The following is a 20,127-nucleotide window of genomic DNA, read 5'->3' on the forward strand; positions in this document are numbered from 1 at the left end:
CCTAAGGTCAACAAGGGAAGACCTGGGGTGGAAGGAAATGCCAAATGCTTCAGGCTGGAAGGGACCTCAGGTTGCCTCTAGCCCAACCTCCTTCTCACAGCAGGCTCAGCTATCAGCTCCAACCAACTTGCTGAGGCCTTGAGTCATTTAGGTCTTGAAAACCTCTGAGGAAGGAGATGGCACAAACCCTCCGGGCAAGCTGCCCCAGTGCTTCACTGTTTGGATGGGTAAAACGTTGGCCCTTATCCCTAGCCTGAACCTCTCTTCTTTCACCTAATCTCCACTGGGCCTCATCCTCCCATGTTGTACAACAGTGAAGAGCCTGGCTCCATCTTCTTGATGACCTCCTGGGAGGGATGGGCAGGCTGTTATTCGGTCTGCCCAAAGCCTCCTCTTCTCCACACTGAACCAGCCCAGCTCTCTCAGCCTCCCACAGTAACAAAGCTGACCTTTACAAATGTGTGCCTAGGATGTTGAAGGCCTTCCCAATCCTTCTGGATTTTCCTGGATCTGCAAAGGACCTTAGGACTGTTAGAGTGCAATCACCCTCATGCCATGACTTTCTGCATGCATCACACTCATTGGGCGTCGTGTTGTAGTGAACTGGTGTTCACTGGTGTCCCTGACCTGCCCGAGGAGCTCTTGTCTCCGTGTTGCCTCAGGCCAAGCTGTGCCAGCCCTGGAGATCTCTCCCTGAGCACTGGGCAGGCCGAGCCCCTCCTCACGTGTCCCTTCCTGGGAGGGCAGCACAGGGACGGGGGAACAGCCTGTTCCTGCCTAGGGGCAGTGCGGGACCTTTTGCAAGGGAGATGACCGTGACAGCTGTTGCGCTGCAGCAGCACTGGCTGCACCCCCTCCTTGTGGCCCCCACCGCAGCCCTGCCTGCCCCTGCTGCCCTGCTGCCCCACTTGCTCCCAGCCTTGGTCCCTCTCCTGGCACCGTGGGGACCAGCTCTACAGGAAGGAGCTCCCTGGCCCTCCCCACCTCTCCACATGCCGGGATCCAGCCCCAGCCATGCAGTGGGACTTCGGCTTCCCCCCTGGCCCACTCCCCCTGGACCCCTTCCCCCTCGCGGGGAGCTGGAGCTGCCCCAGCTCAGGGCAAATGGTGCATAAGCACTTGAGCTGTGAAACAGAAAATCCTGCTCTCCTAACTATGCATCATAAAATCACACCCAAGTGGCTGTGCTCGCTGAGACTCTGCATGCAGCACTACCTGGGTAGGGGTCCAAACCTAAAGCACTCCTTGCACCTTTAATTCAGCTGCTGGGCAAGAGCTGCTGATGTGGATATACTGCGAGCTTTTCAACCTACAGCCTTCCCTGGGATCTGCTCAGTTCCCAGCTTCCCTTGCCAAGGCTTTCTTGCCTGTAGTGAGGGGGCAGGTCTGAGGCAGAGATGGGGAGTCAGGTCAGCAGGACGACGACAGGGCAGGTCAGCACCCGAGAGGTGCAGGGCCAGGCACAGGCATGTCCACAGCATAACTCAGGGCAGGCTTAAGGGCAAGGAGAGCAGCTCCCCGGCAAGAGGAAGAGGCCCCACAATGATGCTGGTCACTCTCTGTCTCCCCTGCTCTTGTGCCCAGCACATCCCCCTCCCTGTCTGCCTGCAGCCGCTCCATGCCCACCCTGCTGCCCAGCACAGCACGAGAGCCCTGGCCCTGCAGCCCCTCTGGCAGCTCCTGCTGCCCCAGGGACAGAGCCACCTGCCCTGAGCTGGTGCACAGAGAAACCTCTTTCCCATTCTCATTTTCTATCTCTGAATGCCGCCCTGCTCTTCTCCTGCGACGTCCCTGCTCCCCAGAGAGACTTTTCCCAGGGGAGTGTGTCCATGCTGGCCTGCCTGCCTATTCCTGCACCCCTCCCTGGTGCACCCCGCAGGGCCCCAGGGTGGTGGTGCGGCTCTGCAGAGGGAGTGTGTTGTGGGGCCCCAAGGCCACAGGGTGACTCCTGACTCCGCAAGGGCCATGCTGGTTAGGGTGGGAAGCAGACCCGGCCAAAGAGGGCTCACCACCGCTGACACTGCTGGCATGTGTCTGCCCTCATGGACTGTGGTCAGGGTGAGCCCAGGGCGTTTGCAATGGCAGCAGATGTTTTCGGGTGTGCACTAGCTCCAGCCTGTGGTGTTTCACTGAGGGTGCAGGAATCACTCTCCAGTGCCCCTTCCCTGGGCCTCCTGGGTCCCCACTGCCTCTCCAGGATTGCAGAGCCCTCCTTTCCCCAGGCATACCTGGATTTAGTGCTGTGTCGTTGGGTGACTCTACCATGGACTGTCCCTTGTTTGGTGAGGCTCCACTCACTGCCCACCCCCAGGCCCACGATGTCTCTGGAGATCCCCTGAGCTCTCCTGGGGTCTCAGGTTCTCTTCCAGAGGCATGGGTAGCTGTCATCAGCACTGTCACCTGTGTAACAGCCCAAATATGCAATTCAGAGACCATTCAGCATCTCCACTGGCAGTGGTCACCGAGGAATGAACCCTGAATCCAGCCCTTGGTCCCTGAAAGATCACACTGGGACTCTGAGTTCGCCCCCCGGAGCCCACGGAGTGCACAGGCAGAGCAGCAGGCCCTTTTATGGTGCAATCCCTTGGGTGTATTTTTGACTCCAGCTTCTGAAGAAAGGCCAGACTTCAGGCACGTCACAGAGGAGATCCCCTTTTTATTATAGGAATGTTTTTCTGGAGGCCAGGTCTGGCACAAGAGTGCCCATTGCCTGGTCCTGCCTGAACTTACAGGACACATGCACATGGAAACACGACCCTACCACCACCAGGTTAAGAGAACTCCTGGGCCATATACCCAGAACAGGACACAGAAGGACAGCATGGAAATGAAGAGAACAGCTCTAAAAAGAGAAAGTCCTGCTGCTGTTGGTGGACATGTCTCAGGAAAGCTGCAGCCACCACCCAAAGGCTGCAGTGAGGAAATGCCTGCTGTGGCAGCAGGGGGATGGTCCTGAGGAACACAGGGTCTGTCCCCACAAGCTGCTGCCTGACTCCCCTGCCCTCTGCTTCCCCTCCACTTGTAGTTTTGGAGCACTGGAGAGGGAAGGGACCAGCCCAAGGTGACAACTGGCTGCCACCCTTGCAGGAGAGAGGTGTGAGATCACACCTTGACAAGGGCCAGGGAAGCTGAGCTCTCCTAATGGACATGGGAGCCATGGTCTCACCCCATCTTTATTTGTCTGAGCCTCACTCTGTCCCTTGAGCTCCTTTGGTGTCAGTGCAAAAGAGACACTGCAAAGGGAAACTCTCCTCTTTGCACTGAAGGCATCTCAGGGAGCTCAGACTAGTGGGCTCTGAGGTTCACCCATCTCTGCTGATGAAGGGCGAAGCCTGGCTTCCTGCTTCTACACGGTCTGTCAGTCAGATTCAAACGAGAGATTCCTGAGGACAAGTGGCACGAACCAAACCTCTTTGTCTTTTGACAAGAATGTAACAGAGGAAAGTAAAGAAAGAAAGAAGTGAACAACACATAGCCTTGAGGCCAGATACCCTGGGAATGGTGAGTGGCTGCACTGGGACAGTTATTGGTGCTGACATTGTACCGATTGAACCAGTTTCCTCAAGGCATCCTTGAGCTCCTTGTTCCTCATGCTGTAGATGAGGGGGTTCATTGCTGGAGGCACCACCGAGTACAGAACAGACACCACCAGATCCAGAAGTGGGGAGGAGAGGGAGGGGGGCTTCAGGTAGGCAAATGTGAGAGTGCTGATAAACAGGGAGACCACAGCCAGGTGAGGCAGGCACATGGAGAAGGCTTTGTGCCGGCCCTGCTCAGAGGGGATCCTCAGCACAACTGTGAAGATCTGCACGTAGGACAGCACAATGAAAACAAAACACCCGAAGACTAAACCAACACTAATCACAACAGCCTCAAGTTCCCTGAGGTAGGTGTCTGAGCAGGAGAGCTTGAAGATCTGGGCCATTTCACAGAAGAACTGCTCCACAACATTGCCTTGGCACAGTGGTAAGGAAAATGTTAGAAGTGTGCAGGAGAGCATAGAGAAAACCACTGGCCCAGGCAGCTGCTGCCATTTTGACAAAAGCTCTGCTGCCCATGATGGTCCCGTAGTGCAGGGGTCTGCAGATGGCCACGTAGCGGTCATAGGCCATGACAGTGAGAAGAGAATATTCTGCTGAGAACAAGAAGAAAAGCAGAAAGACCTGGGCAGCACATCCCCAGTAGGAAATGGTCCTGGTATTCCAGAGAGCATTGGCCATGGATTTGGGGACAGTGACAGAGATGGAGCCAAGGTCGAGGAGGGAGAGGTTGAGGAGGAAGAAGTACATGGGGGTGTGGAGGTGGTGGCCGCAGGCTACGGCTGTGATGATGAGGCCATTGCCCAGGAGGGCAGCCAGGTAGATGCCCAGGAAGAGCCAGAAGTGCAAGAGCTGCAGCTCCCACGTATCTGCAAATGCCAGGAGGAGGAACTCGTTGAAGGAGCTGCTGTTGGACATTTGCTCACCCTGGGCACGTGGGACTGTCCAAGGAGAAAAAGACATTGAGAAGTTAGGAGACACTTTTCAAGCAAAAAAACCCCCAAAATGTTCCAGTTCTCATACAACACCCCATATTGCATCTCTCTTTGCTAAGAGGATCTGCGTGCAGCTCCCTTGCTTGAGCTCCACTTTCCACTGCCTGAGTGTGCTGTGAGGACCAGGGACCTCTGCCCATGGGCTCCAGAGGAGTCCATCCTGCTGTACAGTGTTGGGAAGGAGGGAATGGAGTTGACTAGCTCTGACATAGAGAAGTAAAGTCCACTTGTCATGTGGAAGGCCCTTTCAGCATCTGCACCACCAGTTCTAAAGAAGGAGGGTTGAGGAACAGAGTGTTAGGGATTTTTTAAAATTGCCTTTTTTCTTTTCGATGTCCTTGTTACCCCTGGGGAATGTTCCTCAAAGTTAAACATCTTTGGCATTTCTCCTGAGTCCTGAGAGGAAAGGATTCACTCTCACTTGGTGCAGAGTGAGGACAGCTAGTCTGTTAGCCTTGATCCCAGCTGTCCTGTGTTCCCACCTCTTTGAGCTGGAGGATGGTCACACTCATATGCTGCCTTACAAAGAAACAAGCCCCTGCTGAGAGCACAGGAGTCGAGTTTCAAGGTACAGATGTCCAACGTTCTCTCCCTTTCTCAGAGCACCAGAGGGAGGTCTCCATACTCCCCTTCTAGCCAAGGACACACAGGGCTCTTTTCAGCTGCCCCTGTACAGCTGCCCACCACCATTTCCATACTCTTCGCATCTCTGCAGCTTCTTCATGGGTCTCTCAGACATCACAGAGATGCTATGAGACAGCTATGCCCTTCTGGAGGGCAGCTCTCAGCCTGGCAGGACGCCACAGGGAAACAGTCAAATGTCCTAAAGATGGTCTGTCCTTAAGGGAGAATCTGCTCTTTTCCCAGCCCCACGGACTGCATTTCCTGGAGCCCCACAGGTTAGAAGGGGGCTGGGGCAACCTCGCTCCCATGCAGACCCCGCTGTTGCACAACTTGCAGGGCAGGTGTCTGAACTGCAGCTGAACCCCCCCAACCTGAGGGAGACCAAGAGAAGAGCAGGAGCAGCATGGACAGGAGGGCAAAAAAGGAGCAACACCATGATCCTGCTGCCAAGGGAGGCAAGGAGACAGAGACAGATGGGCACTCAGGAAAGTCTTCACCTTACCCAGCTGGTCATGCCACCTCAAAGACAGCAACATTGCAGGGCCGTTGTTCTCAACCCGTTTTTGGGCAGCATGAAATAGGCCCGTGGCAGGAGACATGCCCCTCTCCTCTGCTGGAGCTCTGGCTGCAGAGGAGGTGGCTTATGCCCCAGACTCCATTGCTGTCAGGGCAGAGGCTCTGCTGGATGGGAGAGGAGATGTGGGGGGCTTGCTCAGAAGAAGAAGGTGTCTGTGTCAGAGGGACTGCCCATGACTTGCCCAAATCCACCCTCCCATGATGATTCTCTTTGTTGCTCTCATTCCCTGCCCATCTCTGCTGCCTGGAGCTGCCCCTGCTGGGAGCTCATTCTCTGCCCCAATGACTTTTCCCAGTCAGTATGCACAGACCCCATCCCACCCTGTGGGTGTTCAGTTCTGCCCAACAGAAACCTCCTGGCTCAGGGCACTGGGCAGGGGCATCTCTGTGCATGCAGGTCTTAAGGAGCAGGTCAGATAAAGCCCGAGGAGGCCGTAAAGGTGATGCTGGTGCTGTCTGTAGGCTGAGGTGGGGCTGAAGGGGTTTGCTGAGGTTTCTCACAAACCTACTGACTCTGAGAGTGAAGGCTGAGGAGTTGCAGTCCCTTGCCAAACCAGAAAGCTCTTTCCTTTTTTCTCCCTGCCAAAATAAGGAAACTGAAAGCGCAGATGCCAGAAGGAAAGCTCCTTCCCTTTTGAATAGTCGTTTTTTCACCTTGCTCTTGAAAAGACCCCTCAAATATGCCCTGTGCAGGAGCTAGAGCTGTGAGCAGCCCTGACCTATGCAGCACCCTCTCAACAGGAGAATGAACCTGCCCTGCTGGGGGTCGATCCTCCTACCCAGAGCTTCTCCCCGCTGCACTGTGAGGAATTCCCCAGGCAGGCTGAGTGCTGACCCTTGCAGGCAGCAGAGCCACTGCCCCAGGCACATGGCACCCTGGGGCAGAGGGACACTGCTCTGAATTATGGTGCCGGTGCAGTCCTGGGTGCACTCCCTGGCTTCACACCCCTGCAGTGTCCCTGGGAGAAGGTAGCAGCATGTCCTGTCCCTCCAACAGATAGAAAAACTATCAGTCACAAGATGAGATGGGTTTAGAAGACCTCTCCAAGAACCCCAGTAGTATTGCTCTACAGGCAGAGACTCACCGTGTCAAGGGCTGTGAAGATTTCTCCCACAAGAGCTCTCCTCTCCTCTGTCCTTCCACTCCACACTGCCTTCCACGTCTCTCTGTTTTTTCTCATCTTATGGCAGCAGCAGCAGGCAGTACCTGGAGCCCTGCTGCTCTTTGCAGAGGAGCTACTCCTGGACAGAGCTGTCTCTTAGCAGTGCTGCCAGGTTGCCATGAGCTCCCTCTGTCCCAGGAGCCTGGCCCCACTTGGGAACAGGGGCCCAGCTGAAAGTAGGACTTCATTTCTCCTTCGTACTCCCTCCTCCTGGGAGATGTTCACTGAGGCCGACTAAAGTAATCATGCAGATCTCTACATTGCAAACAGCTGATGTAATTCAGTGCACACACTTGATTTAATGCCATGACAATAGGCCTGCAGGGCCATGTCCGATGCTTGGGGTGTCCAGCACAGCCACATGTCTCTAGCAGGTACAGCGTGGGACCTACAGGAAAACCATGCCCTTTTGGAGTGGTTGCTGGGCAAGTGCCCGAGGGCACCTCAGGTTTCCTGCCTGTGCCCAAATAAATGAATCCCACCACTACCTTTAGGCAAAGTCCATCACGTCTACATCCAACCGTCCTGCATAGATGGGAGGCCCATCACACCAAGGTCTCCACTCTTCAGTGGCACCTTGTCCTTCCTGGAGATTGGTTCACCTTTGTCACAGGCCCCACAGTGCTACAAGTCAGCTCAGGCAGCAAACTCCTCTCCTGCCATTGCTGCACAGCCCAGCTCTGTTGGAACCTCATTTCACCATTCCATTGCCTCCTGCTAGCTATGCCAGCTTGCCTCTGCTCGGAAGTGGAGCCATTGCACACATGGTGTCCTTTGCTCTTGGCAACAGGTTTCTCCACAACCAGACTGTGCTCTGTGTCTCAGCTGAGGCTCTGCAGCTCAACTATAGACAAGTGCACGCAGCCTGGGCACAGACAGGAGCAGATGGAGATGCACAAGCTGTCCCAGCACTACAGCATTGCTGGGATTGCTGAGATGTGCTGGGATCACTCACGTGACTGGAGGGCTGTAAAAGCAGGCTACAAGATCTTCAGGAAAGAGTGTGAGGGAAGATGAGGAGGGAGGATGGCCTTTGTGTGAAGGGCCAGCTCAGATGTATGGAGCTCTTCCATGGGATGGTCAGGGGTTGAGTGAGAGCTTGTGGGAGAGCATGAGAGGAAGGATGACATAGTGACCACCTGATCAGGGTGAGGAAGTGGACACGGGCTCCCTTAAGCAACCTGAGGAAGTCTGTGCATCACAGGCTCTGGTTCTTATCAGGAGACCTTTTTCTCCCTGACATTCACTGGACGGCCAAACAGCAGGGTGCTTAAAGAGTCCAGGAGGTTTCTGGAGGGTGTCAGGGACAACTTCTTAGCACAGCTGCATGATGGGCCCAGAAGGGTGATGCTTTCCTGGATGTGGAAATTACAAGCAAGGAGGAACTGATCAGGCATGGGATAGTCAGTGTCTGCCTTGCCTAAGGTGACGATGAAGAAGTGGAGTGCCAGATCCTGAAGGGAGCGAGGAAGAACTGTAGCAGAGTACAGACCGTGGACTTCAGAGGAGCAGACTTGGGCCTCTCCAAGCAACTGGTGGGGAGTGCCATGGGAGACATCTCTAAAGGGCCCAGGAGCTCCGGAAAAGCAGGAGGCCTTCAAGGACAGCAGCCGCCAAGCACAGGAATGGTTCATAGCACTACTCAGTAAAACTAGGCGGCATGTCAGAGGACTACCTTGACTAAACAGGGAACTTGTGCCTGAGCCCCTCATCTACAGCATGAGGAACAAGGAGCTCAAAGATGCCCTGAGGAAAATGATTTCATGGACATTTTTCAGCAGTGATAAAATTGCCATTGCTCTCCACAGTTGAATCCCAGTGTATCCCAACCAGGACTGAGCTTTGTTTGTTCACTTTACTGTTGTTATTACTACTATTATTTGTTATCATTTTGCTACAGAAGTGCTTGGCTTCATCCCAGTTTTAATGAGACTGCTCTGTCTCACCTAGTACCCATATAAAATTGTGTCTACCGCTGGGTCAGAGCTGACTCCCTCACAGTCTCTTTGTCTTCAAGTAAGTTCTACGCAGTGCAGTGCCTGAAGGCTGGGCTCTTCTTCCAAAGCCGGTGTCAAGAAACAGCCCCAAGAATTGCACCCCACAAGGACCTGCTGTGCAGGGTTGTCCATGGGTTTAGAAGCAAAAAGCTCATAATCATGTTATGATCTCTTAGAGACCAAGGCCTGGATTTAGGATTCACCCATCGGTGTCCAGTGGCAGTGGAGATGACAAATTGTCCCTGATGTACATACCCAGGGCTGTCCCACATGTTAAGGCACAGTGTCAGATGCCCATCCTTCTGGAGGCGAATCTGGAGGTGCCAGGAGAGTGCAGGGGATCTCCTGGGACAGCGTGTGCCTGGTGTGGGCAGTGAGTGGAGCCTCACAAAGCGAGACATCCTCCAAGGTGGAGTCACCTAAAAGTAAAACGCTAAACAAGGGATCCACAGGCAAAGGAGGACTCTGCAATCCCAGGAGAGGCCATGGAGACCCAGCTGGCAGGGGAAAGGGGGACTGGAGAGCAATTCCTGTCGTTGTCAATGAAATACCCTGTGCTGGCTCTGGAGGTGCACCTGGACACAACTAGTAGCTTTGGAAATGCTCCATAGTCCCTCCAAGCACCTTCCGCATCTGCAGAGCCCTGGAGGCATTGGAGGCCATGATCCCCATTTGGATGGATCTGCTTCCCACCCTCACCAGCATGGCCAGTGCAGTCACGCCGTGGCCCTGTGGCCCCACAGCCCACTCACTCTGCAGAGCAGCAGCGCCAGCTTGGGGCCCTGCGGGATAACGGGGGAGGGGGTGTGGGAACAGCCAGCGAGATCAGAGGAGCGATTGGGAGACATCAGAAGGAAGTGGAACTGGGCTTGAAAGTGTCTTGGAGAGAAGAATGCTGACATTTAATGCAAGACAATGGTCAGAGTGTGGGTGCACTAAAGGGAGCTCATGGTGCAGAGCCAGAAGTCCTTTCTGCCCTGACCCCTGACATGGCCTGGGAAGTGGCTGAAGAAGGATGAATGCTCCCCACCTTCCTAGCCTACAGCGCCATCATCACTCCTGATGGGTGGCACCAAAAGGAAGGCTGGGACCCCGTGTCAGAGCTTGTTTTGAAGGAAGGAGGACCCAGGAGCCATCTGAGTTTCCTGCTGTCCCCAGGAGCCATCTGAGTGTCCTGCTGTCCCTCAGGCCCTGTCCCCAGCACACATTCTTGCGGCAATCTTCTCCACCCTGCATGCTAGCCATTACCCCAAAAGTCACCCCCAGACAGGGCTCCACACCCAGCTGGAGGACTGGTCATCCAGCTGTGACCCCTGGGAGGACAAGCCCTCTCCTGGGTCGTCTGCAGGCCTAGCAGGGAGTATGCAGAGGAGGTCCTGGGCCTGTAGATCATCCTCATGCCCATGGGGGCCCTCAAGCAGAGTGTCTCATGCAAAGATCCAGCCCAGCTTGTTGTTGCATGAACAGAGAGGAGAAACTGCCCCAGGAAACTCCTCCCACACCCAGGCACTTGTACCAGCCATTTCCAGTACTGGCTTTCCCCACGGCCCTGGTGAGGGGTGATCTTTGAATGTGACCAGCTCCATCTTCCCGCGGGGCTCAGCACCTGTATGGGGGGTGAAGGCCAGCCCTGCCTGGCCTCTCTCCAGGTCCAGACCGCAGCAGACCCAAGAGCATGGCTGTTTGCTTCTCCTGGGAGGGACAGGGCTGGGGCTGGGCATGGGCTGGGGACTGGTGGGAGGCTGCAAAGCAGGAGGGCTGTGGGGTGCATTCAGCCCCTTCAAATACTGAGGTGTCCCCAGATGGTGCTTTGCATCCTGGGTCTTAAGGGCTGAGAACTCTTCAGAGCCAGAGTGGATCTGAGTCCCACCACCTCAGCTCGTGGATTACAGGTCACCAGCTGGGCTGGACATACTGCAAGGAGGGAATTGCTGTATGGGGCATGAGCGGATCCACCTCTGCCCTCCCCCTCTACTCAACCCTCTACTGCCTTCTCCGCTGTATCATCTCAAAGGTCCTTTGGCAGGGGCATTTTTTGGTCTCTGACCCTGTATCTGACCCTGCTTTGAGCAGCAGGTTGCACTGCGGGCCTCCTGTGGTCCCTTCAGCCTGCATTATCCTAAAAGCCTATGAGCTCAGGCCCCATTTCAAGCACAGAGCAAATGTTTCTGGGATGTGAGTCATCTGTGCTTTATGTGACCATGTGAAAGAAGGCTGGTGAACACCTCCTTCTCCTCCTTGACTGTAAGGGGAGCCTGGGAGGCACTGCCTCATCTACATTACACCGGAAATTCTTTGCATCCACCTTTAGCTGCATGAAAGGCCATTGCCTGGATCCCCTCAGAGGTGAGAGGAGAAATGGGAGCTTTTCTTCAGTATGATTTCTCTGCGTCTGCAATTTGCGCCTCTAGGTAGATGGGGCCATCCTGCCCTTTCTTTCTTTGCTGAAGCTGCTGAGTGGGGCAGGGGTTGTAGTGACAAAGACATGGAAAAGACTGAGGAACTCATTGCCTCTTTTACCTTGTCTTTTCCTGGTGTCGTCTACTGCCAGGCTTCCCTAGCCCCCGAGGCCTTTGGCAGCATCTGTGATAACGAGGCATCACCCATGGTAGAGGAAGATGCATCTGGGGAGGACTTGTGCCCAGTGGGCACACACAAGTCCATGGGACCAGGCGGGAAGCACCCCAGGGTGCTGGGGCAGCTGGCTGGAGTCATTGCAACGCCGCTGTTGATCATCTTTGAAATGTCACGGTGACCAAGGAGGTTCCTGATGCCTGGGAAAAGGCAGACATCACACCAATGTTCAAGAAGGGCAAAAGGGAGGATCCAGGGAATGACAAGCTGGTCAGCTTCAGCTCAGTCATTGGGAAGGTGATGGAGCACATCCTCCTGGAAACCATTTCTAAGGATTTCCAAGCACATGAAGGACAAGAATTGGAAGAGGCAACATGGGTTGACCAAGGGGAAATGGAAACCATGCCTGACCAACTTGATTTCCTTCCACCACAAGACGAATGTCAGTGTGCACAAGGGGAAAGCAGGGGTTTTGGTGTACCTTCACTTTAGCAAGGCCTTTGACACAGTTGCCCAGAGTCTACCTATAGTGAAACTGGTGAGATCTGCACTGGATCAATGGGCCATAGATGGAAGATTGGCTGGTCTGTCAGGCCAAAATTCTGTGATCCGTGAGTGGTACAAGATCCAACGGGTGGCTGGTTACTAGCAACGTCCCTCAGTGACCCCAACCCCTGGGGCAACACTGTTGAACTTTATTAATGGCCCAGACCATGGGATCGAGAACACTCTCAGCATGTTTTTAGGCAATGCATAATTGGGGTAAGTGCCAGAGCAACCTCATGTAGCTCCCTCTGCATTGAGCAGGAGGGTTAGGACTAAATGACATCCAGAGGTCTCATCTACCCTAAGAACTGTGATTCAATCAATCTTCCCCTGGAGATCTCTGTAAAGACAGAATAGGCAGAGGAAGAAGAAAGGACAGAGAAGTAGAAGAAGAGAGAGGTAATATGTCCATTTAAATACAATAGTTCCTCAGAACAAACTTCCTCCATTCAGAGAGTAGGTAGGAATTGTATTCTGATGAATAATTGTACGTGTATATCTATACATATGTGTGTACAGATGTACACAGTCGCATAAAGAGAGTAACTACTGTAGTACTGCCAGAATGTTTGAAGTTGTGGAAATGAAGATTTCTTTCAATTGTTGCCTCAGGTTGTTTTCTGCATAGGTTTCAACTCATGATGAAAATTTTACATTCAGGCCTTTTTTCATTTGCCCCCATACAGAGGCTATTGCTGCCTGAGCTGCCTGGGGCAGCTGTGTTCCCATGTGGTGCTGGGAAACGTGAGCCAGGACCTACAGGAACCTTCCTGGAGCCTTAGCTGGCCACCAGGAGAACTATCTCAAGATCTCTCAGTGAGACACCTTATTTCTCTCTCTTTGCTACAAAGGGACGTCCAGACAACTGGATTAGACACAGATGTATGCACTGCAGGTGCAGCTGGCGTTGGTGAGATCAGTCTCATCCCTGTTGTCGCCTAAAATGGAGTTGCACTTCATTGACTGTGCAGGGAATGAAAAGGGAGTGTGGCTAGATGTTTAGGGACTCCTTTAAGACATCACTGTAACACAGGTGTGTTGAGCTTGGTGCAGATTTGGCCACTGAAGACTAGAACATGTCAGTGAAGCTGGTCACTCTGCTTCCCTCTACCAGTTGAGAGAACTGGACACATCAGAGCGTGCCTCACTCTGTGCAGAGAGTGAGGAGTGGTGTGGACTGCCCTGGGCAGGAAGTGTTTTAGGGGGCACTGGGCCCCTCACTCTCTGTGAGGCACGAAAATACCATTTTTAATGGTGTAGGCATGATTATAAAAGAAATGTTTAGAAAATGTCAATAAAAAAAGAGAACACGACAGAAATTCAGAAAATGACCTAAAGCAAAGAAATGTTGTGTTGCACTTTTTAGCTTTTAACATTCTGTGTGTTCTTAGCAACCTTCTTGCTTTGTTTGGTTTTAGCATACTGGACTTTTGGGAGGATTTTGGTTCTGGGGTTTTTTTTTGAAAAGGAAAGTGATTTTTCAGAATTGGGTGGGATGCAGTGACACAGTCACGGAGGCCTGATGCCACTGTAGGTTCCTTGGTCCCCTCTGCCCAGCTTCCCTCTGCAGCTCCGAGGGGCTCCGGTCTCCTGCAGGTCCCCTCTGAGAGCTTCCAGGCCCAAGCAGCTACCTCAGAGACACCAAGGCCTCTCCAGGTGCCACTGGATGCTTATCGTTAGGTGCCTGAGCTCTGCCTCAATACGTGAAAAACTATTTTCAACTTTTAAAAACATATATGAGCACCTTTTCATCAGCTGAGATGATTGAAGAATTTTAACAAAATGTCGTTTTTTTCCCATGATGACATATTGGATATTTTCAGGAAAGGTATGAATCTCAGGAGAAGAGCTACTGGTCTCCCCCTGAACTTACATTGCCACTGTTCTGTCTGGTATGCTGTGTATATAATCTCACGCATCTTTCACATGTCTCCACATGTCCTCTTTGCATCGGACTATGTGGACACAGGCACTTTCCCTTGTGTTCCAGTTTTCCTCCTCCCCTTTCTCTTTATTCCTTTAGAGACCTCTCCTCTCTCTAGGTGCTGCTCTCAGCTTCAGGGAGTGTAAAGCTTGCCTCGTCTTTCCGGAGACCTATTGTCTCTTTAGCCAGCTCCTTCATGGTGTTTCTTTCTATCCTTTCCTATCTCTTTGTCAAGAGCTTTTCAAGGCAGGTTATTCCTTGTAGACTGTGGCCCTCACTGGAGGCAGCTTGGATTTAGCACCCAGTTAAAGAGGGTATTTCATCTTTTATTAAGCTGTGCCATGTTTTATTTTTGTTTGATCACATCGGAGACACACCCTTCTGTGTCTATTTGCAGCTAGCTCTCGAAGGAAAGCAAGTGGGAATTGGTGCACAGGAGCTGTAAAATTTACCTGTAGACGCCTGTGGAGAAAGGTTAGATGTATGCCCCAGGTGGCTGATGAGAGAAATGACAGGGTTGGGGAGATGGGGAGGATTGCTGTCTGACCTCAAGGGTGCTGGTTTTCCTGCATGTCTGGGCTTCATTAGAAGACCCTCACTATGAGTTGGAGAATGTGGATATCATTTATTCTGTAGGCTGAAAAATAAGGAAAACTTTAAAAGCAGAAATACTTTCTCTCTCTTTTTTTTTTTTCTTTTTGAGGTGCTCATTGAAACCTTCCTCTTGTAAAGACATTCCTGAAACCTCTCCAATTAGCCCACCTGAGAACTGAAGAACTGAAGGAAATTATGGGGATGGACATGGCTTGTTAGGGCTTTTTGCATTTTAATGACCCCTCAGGTCTATTTGCTACTGAGCTCCTGAACCTCAGATTCTGAGAGGAGACTGAAGAAACCTCTCAAGAAGTTGAATTCAGAAGCAAATCCCAAAGTTTCCTGAAGCTTTGATGGGTCCCCCTGAGGGCCATTACTGACAAACCCTGCCCAGGGGCTGATGAGAGCAGAAAGTTGGAGGCACTGGTTGCAGGTAGGCAAAGGAAATGTGCAGGAGGCTCTGATGCCAGGAAAACCTGGATGTGTTTTATTAAGCAGAATGGCCAAGCCCCCACAAGTGCCTGGGCAGGATGATGCTTTGCTCAGGGCTCTTTGTGGGGGCAGTGTGAGGGTGGGGGTGTGCAAGGCCGAGGGCAGGACAATGATACGACACCTCCTGGGTCCGCAGAGATGAGGAGGCAACTAGGCCCCAGTGCTCTAAGGAAACGGCATCTTCCTGTAGGCCTTGGTGGCAGAGGCACTAGCCATAGCCAAGAGGATAAAGGCCTCAGTTCCGGTGGAGGCTTTCAGCCTTGGCAACGCCCTCAGCTGTCTCCACCACAGGCTGTCCTATGCTGTCCAACTCCTGCGTCTGTTCCCCCGAAGCCTGTAGACACCTGCTCTGCTTCCCCACCTTGATCTCACCCTGGGATCTTCCCACTCTTTCCCCTCACTTGCTTTTCATTCAAACACAAAGCCAGGGGCTCACCACAGACTCTCTTTGGGTGTCCTGTTGAACCACAGCACAAGTGACATTTACTTTTCCAGAAGTTCAGTCTGAACCAATCAAGCTGCATTTTTTGGTTCTTTCCCCTTCTCATGCTATTTCCTACTCCCAAGAAAAGCTCCATCACCTCTGAAATCATCCTTCTAGCAGTAACAGGCTGCTGCTGTACTGCCCGTAGCCTCCACTGCACCAGGCTAAAGGAGGCCAGGTCCCTCAGCCTCTCCATAAAGGCCTTGTGCTTCAGGACGCTAACCCCATCTTGGCAGACCTCCTCTGGACCCTCTCCAGGTCCTCCCCATTCCTCCAGCACTGGGCAACCCACACTGGGACACACTATTCCACATGTGGCCACCCCAGTGCTGAGTCGAGGGGGATAATAGCTGTCCTTGCCTGGGCGGCCAGGCTCTTCCTAAGGCAGCCCTACATGAAGCTGGCCTGATTTTGGTGAGCATGCACCACTGACTCATATGGCATCCCTTGTAATGTGCAGACCCTTGACCTCAGGGTCACTCCTCTGATGGTCTGGAAAAGTCAAATGAAGGTAAAAAGTAAGCAGAACTGGAGCCGGGGGGACAGGGTAAGCAGAGGTGGGCCATTTGTATGGGAGGGCAGGTGTATGATAAAAGCAAAGGACTTGGAAGGGGGAAAGAGGAAAACAGAAAAGAGAAGGTGAAATGAAGACTATGAAGAGAGCTGTTTGTGGGTACCTGCCACACAGTCCTACATCTGAGCAACAGTGACTGGAAAAGAACAAGACAGCAGCGTGTGCTTTGACAATATTGTTTCTGACTTACTTCCATGGTCACATGGAACCTGAGGGCTTTCCCTACCATCAGGAAGGGAAGATCCGAGGTGGAAGGAAATGCAAAATCATCCAGGCAGGAAGGGGCATGGGGAAGTGTCTAGGCCAACCTCCTGCTCACAGCAGGGTCAGCTATCAGGTCCGACCAGGTGGCTCGTGGCTTTATTGAGTTAGGGATGAAAACCTGCAAGGGAGGAGATGGCACAGCATCTCTGGGCAACCTGCCTGTGACTGCAAGGCGGGAAAGGGAGGGTCAGATACCGGTATAGAGAGACACTCAAGGTTCGTGAGGGGTTAAACAAAGTAGGTTTAATGAAGGACTTACACTCTAAAGTGTGTGGGGAGGCCAGGACACTGCTCGGAGGGGTCACTGATGGGCGGATGCTGGACACAGGGCTGGGACACCCAGGTGGGACTTACTCTGTGTATCCAAAGGGCCCCTTAGAGCTAGTTCCTTATCTCCACTATGCAAAGCTCGAGTCATTACTGGCTGTGAAGCAGCTGGACATTGTTGACAAAAGGGAACAGGCATGTCCAGCCCTGAGCGGTTTTGGTCAGTGTGTACAGAGCACACTCCAGGGCTGTGATAGCGTACTCTGCTGCTCCCCTGACTCCTCAGCAGATCTCCTGCAGCGGTTCTTACTACGCTGCCCCAGGATTTGCCTGTCTGGAGGGAAAAAAAAATTTCCTTATACCCAGCCTGAACCTCTCTTGTTTCAACTAATGCTCATTGGCCCTCATCCTTCCATCGATCACAACAGTGAGGAGCATCACGTTGTAAGGCACAGGTATTGTAGGCTGTGAGAAGGGCCCATTCTGGAGAGGCAGGTATTCATAATTAAGCTTTGAACTGAAAACCTTTCAGACCCAAGAGGCAACCTCCCACCAGTGGGAGGGGCTGGCTCTGGGGATGCCATGTGTGGTGCTAACCCACATGTGGAAAAGGAATTCAGGAGTGCAAGAATCGCAGTAGCTATCGCCAGAGAGGACAGAATCACCAAACCATTCCAGTTGGAAGGGACCTTGGGAGGTCTCTAGTCCCGCCTCCTGCTCTACTCAAGATCAACACTGAACTCACACTAAGTTCCTCCGGGCTTTGTCCAACAGCATGCTGAAAGCCTCCAAGAACAGAGAGTCCAAAAGCTCTCTGGACCCCACTTCAAATACTTTGTTATCCTCATTGAAGTTTCTCCCTTTAATCCCATTCCAGAGGCACTGGTGTCAGCTTCTAACTGCTGCCTCTCATTCTCCTGCCCTGAATGTCTGTAAAGAGCCTGGTTCTTTCTTGGTGGTAACCTTGAGTTGGGAAGCTGCTATGAGTCCCCCAAGAGCCTTTCCTTCTGCAGCCTGAACAAGGCCTGTTCCCTCAGCCTCTCCTCACAGGGGAAGTTCTCCAGCCCTGATCCCCTTGGTGGCCTGCCACGGAACTCACTCTGAGTGTTCAACATCATTCTTCTGCAGGGTGCCCCGAAATGGGGGCCATCTCTAGATGTGCTCTGACGAGTGCTGAGCAGAAGGGGATAATCACTTCCCTTGATCTCCTGACTGTGCTACTGTTCATGCAACCCAGGATGCTGTGGCTGCCTTTGCTGCCAGGACACACTGCTGCCTCACATTCAGCTTGCTGTGCAGAGACTCCCAGGTCCTTTTCTGCAGAGCTGCTGTCCAGGCAGGCAATCTCCAGCCCTACTGTAATGACGTACTTGTGCACAAGAATATTGTGGGAGACACTGTCAAATGCCTTGCTTAAAATCATGGTAAGGGACCTCCACTACTCTCCACTCCTCCACAAGTACAGTTCTTTTATCACAGAAGGCAATCAGGCTGGTCAGGAATGATTTATGTTCAGTAAACCCACGCTGAGTGTTCCCAGGCACCTTCTTCTCCTTCATGTGCCCAGAAAGGTGATCCAAGATGACTAACTCCATGACACACTCCTCACTCAAGTGAGGCTGAATGGCCTGAAGCTCGCCAGGATGTCCTTGTGGCCTTTTTGGAAGATGGGCACAACATATTCCTTTTTCTGGTCATTGGGACCTCCCCTGATCTCCACAACCTTTGACGATAGTGAGTTGCTTTGCTGTGGCAGCAGGCAGCTCTCTCAGTGTCTGAGCATGCCACACATCCAGTCCCATAGACTGTATTGGCTGAGTTCTTGCAAGTCATCCCTCTCTCAACCCTCAGGCACTGCAGGCTGGTTTTCTCATCTGCAGTCCTGACTCTAGGCACAACAGCCCAGGAGACCTTGTTGGTGAAGCCTGAAGCCAAGAAGGCACTGAGCTCCTCAGACCTGTCTACATCTGCTCTTGCTACATTCCCTGCCCCATGCAGCACTGAGCCCCCACTTTCCTTCTTTACTCTTTTACTGTTACTGAAGCAGTAGCAGCTCTTCCTTGTGCTCGTGATGTCCCCTGCGAGTGTGTATGCTAGGGGAGCTTTGACTTCCCTACTTCGCTGGACAGCACTGTATTTCTGAATTCCTCCTTTTCAGCCTCTCCTTTCTTCCCCTTCCTTTATGCTGCGTTACTGCACCGGAGCTCAGGCATGAGTTCCCTGTTTAGCCAAGACAGGGTCTGGAGATGCCTACAAATTTGACAAGCTGTCAGTATGGAGCACTGATGTGCTTTGTGGGTGCTCTTCTTAAGGACCTGCTGGCTTTCCTTAGCTCCTCTGCCCTTCAGAGCTGCCTCCCGTTGTCTGTCCCATGGAGGAGCTCCATGCATCTGAGTGTTGCCTTCACACAAAGGGCATCCCCCCTCCTCATCTCCCCTTCCAGTGTCTCCTGATGGGCTTGTACCCTACCATCGCAGCACTCGAGTCATGGGACTGATCCCACCACATCTCAGTTATGGTAATCCTGTCTGTGCCCCAGGCTGCTTTTGTTTGCATTTATTTTGGCTTCACCACCTCAGCTGTCACACCAGCTGAAGATCTGTCACAGCAAAACCTGTTACCAAGGACCTGGTGCATGCAGAGGATTTGATTCCGAGTAGTGACAGGCCGGCATAGAGAGGAAGTGGCAATGTAGTGGTGAAACGAGGTTCCCACTAAAAGAGCAAAGCCTGCAGTGGCCAAGGCCAGGGAGAAAGAGAGCTGGGCCTTGCAGGAACAGAAGGAGAGGGGTTTGCTGCCTGAGCTGACCCTACAGCACCTTGGGGCCTGTGACAGAGGTGAACTGATCTCCAGAAAGGACAAGGTGCCTCTGAGAAAGTCCTTGGGCCTGAAGAGTCGGCAATGCAGCCACTTTGTGGACACCTTTAACACAGTCCCCGTTCATTTGGGGTGAGAAGAGATTCAGAGGAATAAGAACTAGAAGGGTTTAAGAGTGCAGGGACATGAGTAGAGACCTTGGTGTGATGTGCTTCCCATTTACGAACCACACTTGGCTCTAGATGGGATGGACTTTGCCTGAAGGCAGTGGTGGGATTCCGGTGTCTGGGCAGAGTCAGGAAACCCGAAATGCCCTGGGGCACTTACCCTATTTTTGTTATTAAATGAAGTGTCTGCACTGAATCACATCAACTGCTCACAGTGTAGGGATCTGCTTGTGCCTCAGCTTCATGAGTGGAGCTCTAGCAGTATTAGGCATCTCGTGTCATTTGAGATGACCAAGGAAATTCCCTACATGGCCCCCAGCTGAGGCTCTAGAAGGACGTGGGTCTCACACTTGCTCCATCACAGCAAGCAAACACATGCTTTGGACCACCTCTGTCTCCTCAAATGTCACCAGGTTTTTTTGTGCCAACAACTGACTCCCACCCTCCATCTCTATTGGTTACAGTGGGAGCTTAGACAAGGAGCTGGCATGCGGATGTCTATGTTGTGCTCACTACAGGTTGAGAAAGGG

This window comes from Apteryx mantelli, chromosome 24 (genome assembly GCF_036417845.1).
Source record: "Apteryx mantelli isolate bAptMan1 chromosome 24, bAptMan1.hap1, whole genome shotgun sequence".
Classification (NCBI taxonomy): Eukaryota; Metazoa; Chordata; class Aves; order Apterygiformes; family Apterygidae; genus Apteryx; species Apteryx mantelli.